We start from the raw sequence: 5,504 nt of genomic DNA on the forward strand, positions 1-5,504 counted from the left end.
TTCCAGATGAGTTTCAGGGATTCCCCAGGCTGGACTAGGCCTCCCCCGGACTCCTCTAGCTGCTGACACTGGACACCTGCAAACACAGACGTCCTGGTCAGGACACTGTCACTCACACTCTCTGTGTCTCTCACTCACGTCCTCTCCCAGACTCAGTGCCCCGCATTCCCCATCATTACCTTTGAGCACAGCGACCAGGAGAAGCCAGCGCAGCCCAGTCTCCATGGTGAGCATCTGTGTTGAGTGCGATCACTGAGTGGACACCTGGGAGTCCTGGGGCTGGAGCTCCTGTGCCAGAGCTGCAGGGTGAGGGCTGGGCTGGTTTCATGCACAGAGTGGGCCCTATTTGCATGTGCTGCCCCTATATAGCAGGCATGGTGTCAGACGCCTCAGACAGGACAGTGCCCAGGGCAGATGTGTTGTCCTGTGGTGTAGGTTGATGGCTATGATAGGATTCAGATCATATAAATCTTTACATTATTATTGTTGTTTAAACAATTGAAGGCAATGACCTTGTTTCATTTTAATATGTGTGTATCCTTAATAATCCAGTGTTAGCATGTCCTTCACTTTTAAATAACCCTTGGTTCATTTTTAACTATTTGAATAACATTGGAATAGTGACAGTGAGAGAAGGGGTGAGAGAAAGAGAAATGTAGAGATGGACAGAAAAGGTGACAAAGGGAGATTTCCACCTTTGATTGACAGCCCCAAACATCCCAAGTGCCTACAACACCGAGGACTTAGCCTTTCTAAAACCTGGAGCCCAAAACTGCAACTTTGTTTCCCACGTCAGTGGTAGGGGCTCATTCTCTGTAGTGTCATCTACAGTTTTCCAAAATGCATTATCAGAAAAAGTGTGGGAAGTCGTGTGGCTGAATGATTCATTCTGATGGGAACACGGGTGTCCCTAGTGGGGACTTTGCCAATTTTGTCCTAATGCCTGCCTCCCACTTTTAAACAGATAAAAGACTGCAAGTGGATTCTTTTTAAGTTAACTATGTTTTGTTTCCTTATTCATCCATTGACTTATTTAACACTCGTCATGAACACAGAACACTGTGCTTGCTAGTGGGGTTTGTGTGCTATTGGAATCTGTGTGTTGTAGAAATGGGCACAGATCAACTCAGTGTCATTCACATTTCCACCTCCTTTCCTACACTCTGAGTTGGAGGGGCGTGGAGGCCTCAGTTCTCATTATTCATGGAATCTGTCATGGGTTGTGTTGAACTGAGTCAGCCCACTGTGGTGTGGGCAGAATTATTCCTTCCTGTGAGTGCTTTGTGCCCTGGTATCAGCTGCCCTGTGTTCCCCCTCTTCCCTGTGTCTAGTAACCATGACTCCGAGTTCAGCTCAAGCACTGGATAGAAGTCACTGTGTCACAATTCACCCGCAGTCCTGGGTTCAGGTAATGCAGCTTTGTTCACAAAAGTTCAGTCTACAATAAAGTGAAATGTGCCTAAAACAGTGAATGCAGTCTGTTACATTTGACATGGAATATTATTCAGTGTTAAGAAGGAGGTGGTTCTGTCATTAGGAAATCATGGGTCAGCCTGGAGCATAATATGCTAACAGAAATAATGCAGGTAGATGTTTACACATAGTATGTGACATTAGTTATACATGCAGTCCACAAGCTTTAACTCACAGAGGCAGGAAGTGCAATGGTGATCACTGTCTACCATGACCCAAGTGTTTGTCCCCTTCCAGCTCTGTGGGAAACTGGGGGAAGTTCCAGGCTCCTGGCTTCAAGCTCAGGCATCCCAGCCATTGCAGACATTCAGGAAGAAAAGCAGTGAATGGAAACTTCACTCGCCATCTGTTGATAGCTTTATCTTTTGCTATAACACTGCCTTTCAAATAAAATAAATACTTAAAATAAATGAAACATTAATTATACATATGGTTAGGAGCCTATTTCCAAATGTTGAATGAACTCAAGCCACTGATCCCAAGGGAAGCAATCAATTCCTTAAATGCAGTGATGATAAGGTGGTGACAGGAGCAGCACTGGAGTGAGCCTGAGGGATTCCTGCCTCCCGTGTCAGGATGCTGAGTTCTGTGTCCTAGTTTGATTCCAGTGTCAGATTCCTGCCTAAGCCCTTCTGGGAGGCAGTAGGTGAAGTTCCAAGTACTGCCATGTGGACACCTGGACAGAATTCCAAGCACATGGCTGTCACCTAACCAAGCTGAAGCTTTTGTAGCCATCTGGGAAGTGACCCAGGAGTTAGAAGATCACTGTCAGTCTCAGTCTCTTTGCCTTTTTGAAAAAATATGTAAATACAAATATCAAAATAAGTGAAATAGTATCTTTAACTTTTTAAAAAAGATATAAAGGCAACATATAAAATGATATATTGGGCCCATCATGCACGTCCGTAATAGATGCACAATGAGACATCCCATCCTTCCTGTTAGAATGAGTATTATCCTACAATCCAGAGCTGACAATCCATGTGGAGGAAGCTAGAGACGATAACTCTGGTACAAGATCGAAGTCAGGTAAACAAGTAAATCTATTATGGAAAATCATCAAAAACTGAGAAATAGAATTTTCACAAGATCTTCAAACACCATTTCTGGGTAGAAGGAATATGAAATCCCAGGGAGGTGTCCAGAGGAACCGCAATCAATGTGGCAAACACCTCTGCTCTTCCATGTTCAACTAATGCAGCATCATTCACAAGAGTTCACACATACAATCCAGTGAAATATTCATGAAGAAAGAATCAACAATGGAACAAATGGACAAAATTATATTTAACAGGAAGTTTATATGGCAGTAAAGATGAGGAAATTCTGTACTTTGGACAACTCGGATGATCCTGGAGAATAATGTCCAAGGATAATGTGTCAGGGTAAGTACACTCTGCTAACCATGCAGGACAAGAAGACAAATAATACGTGATGCTGGATACATGGGATAAAAGGATGAAGTCACAGAGGCAGGAAGTATGATGGTGAAGACCAATGTCTGAGCAAGGGAGGAGCAGAGGAGACACTGGAGCAAGGTCAGAGTTCCAGTCCAACAGGATCCACACACTGAGGATCTACTGTACAGCATGAAGGGAATATTGTGTCTACAGAATTCCAAAACAGGAGACAACTGACATTCTACCAGGGAAACGTGGTTTTCTGATGAGCATCTCAATAAGTCTGACTTCATAAAAACTCAATTTGATACATTTATTTATCAACACATATCATTGTACCTCATATGTCTATGTTTTGGTATTATATATCAAACACTTATGTAAAGGAAATGATTAAATGATCAAAAATGGAGATTCAACACTCTGAATACTGGTGTAGTGCTTTCCAGTATTTTCCGATATTTTATGGAGATGATAAATAAATTCCAGTGGACTCAAGCTTGGCAGCTAGAACCCAGGAGCTTGAAACTGTATCAGTGTTCCCACCTTGGTGATGGGGCCTCATAACACATCCATCATCTACTGACTTCCAGGGTGCACTGTCAGTTACTAGTCTGGGAAAGTGTGCAAATGGGCTGTGTCCATCACTCTGATATGCAGCCTGGGTGTCTCCCTCTCTAATACTGATGGAAGTCTCCAAATGGATTGATGACCCCAGTCAGCATAGACATGGAGTGAAGAGCAGGGACTCTGGACACATGGTCTCCGAGACTTGCTCTTCCTGAAGCTGTGATTCAGCCTCAGGACACTGGTCATCATGCTGGAGCCACAGACACAGCTCCCCGTGATGTGGACTCCAGCCCCAGAGTGCACAGTCACTGTGTGTCCCACTTTCTGCTCTCCCTGAACCACAGCAGGTGCAGGGAGTCCCACAACACTCAACAGAATCAGATCAACTAGAAGTGCACACCCAACACTTTCCATTCAGTTATGACATTGACTGCTGATGTCCAGTGCATTTCCCCTCTGAGTTCATGCAGGGAGCCCTAATGGAGGGTCCCAGGACCTAGAGGATGAGGAAGTCCCTGTAGGCTTCCCAGGTGCTTGCAGAAGCTCAGTCTGAGACACAGCTGAGCTGCAAGTACATCCCTGAGTACTGTGACGTTCACACAGGGACCACAGACTGTTCCAGGATTAAAGGTGGCCACATTCTGTGGAAAGTGAGTGTGGATCACCCACAGTTTAAAATAAAATGTCAGTTCAGTTCCGCACACAGGCTACTTTGACAGGAAGAGAGGGAAATAGTTGAGGTTTAACAGACCAGAGACCCTGGCTCAGCTGTCTCCAGGATATAAAGGGAAAAGTAAAATTTTCCTAGAGTCGGCAGTGCCCTGAGGACACCAGCACGAGTTAGACTGGAAAAGACTCACGAGGTCCTCACAGATCCCCATGATATCTGATCGCGGTGAGGACAGTTGTCAGTCATGAACCCGAAATTGTCACGTAGGACTTCTTCCTTCTATTCAAAGTTTCTATCCGTCAGTGAAGTAAGTGGCAGGGACAGAATCGTAAGAGTAGAACCATTTCTTCAAATGCGTTAGAGGAGAGGAAACCCCAATTCCCTAACAGGAAACCAGGGCTTATTGTCCCTCTGCACCTACCCATGACCAGAATATATATTCAGTGCATCTTGTGTGCCTCCTGGTGGAGCCGCGCGCCCCTGCAGAGAGGTTTGTGTCTGGACTCAGCCTGAGGGTCCCTCACTGTGTCTCTGGCACAGAAATAGGAGGCCATGTCCGCTGCTGTCAGACTGTTCATTTCAAGATCCACCATGTTCTGGGCGTTGTTGCTGGAGATGGTGAATCGGCCATTCAACCAGCTCGCGTAGTTTGTGCTACCGTAAAATTCAATACATGCGATCCACTCCAGCCCCTTCCCTGGAGCCTGGTGGACCCAGCACATTGCATTGATACTGAGGGTGAATCCAGAGGCTTTGCAGGAGAGTTTCAGGGATTCCCCCAGGCTGGTCCAGGCCTCCCCGGGACTCCACCAGCTGCTTCTGGCACTGGACACCTGCAAACACAGATGTCCTGGTCAGGACACTGTCACTCACACTCTCTGTGTCTCTCACTCACGTCCTCTCCCAGACTCAGTGACCCGCATTCCCCATCATTACCTTTGAGCACAGCGACCAGGAGAAGCCAGCGCAGCCCAGTCTCCATGGTGAGCGTCTGTGTTGAGTGCGATCACTGAGTGGACACCTGGGAGTCCTGGGGCTGGAGCTCCTGTGCCAGAGCTGCAGGGTGAGGGCTGGGCTGGTTTTCATGGGCAGAGGGAGGCCCTATTTGCATGTGCTGCCCCTGTATAGCAGACATGGGGTTGTGCACTTCAGATAGGACAGGTTCCTGGCAGAGCACAGTGTCCTCTGTTGTTTAGTAGCACAGGTAACGACACAGAACATATGATTCTTTCCATGATTCTGTACAGTTATGATTTCAGGACAACTTTGTTTTGATACAGGTATTTGTGCCTAGTGACATCAGCCAGGGCAAGAACAACGGGTGCCTCTTGTGTCTCATGTGTGGAACCTCACATGCAGGATAAGAAGTTGGTGTTGTGTGTTCCCTGATG

At 46.3% G+C, this 5,504-nt stretch overlaps 1 pseudogene; it reads right to left on the reverse strand.

Moving 5' to 3' along the window:
• Nucleotides 1–4,553: 4,553 nt before the first annotated feature.
• LOC103346597 (immunoglobulin heavy variable 3-66 pseudogene) lies at nt 4,554–5,095 on the reverse strand (annotated as a pseudogene).
• Between the last annotated feature and the right edge of the window lie 409 nt (nt 5,096–5,504).

This window comes from Oryctolagus cuniculus, chromosome 20, assembly GCF_051225735.1.
Source record: "Oryctolagus cuniculus isolate XC-2025 breed Fujian yellow rabbit chromosome 20, ASM5122573v1, whole genome shotgun sequence".
Taxonomy (NCBI): Eukaryota; Metazoa; Chordata; class Mammalia; order Lagomorpha; family Leporidae; genus Oryctolagus; species Oryctolagus cuniculus.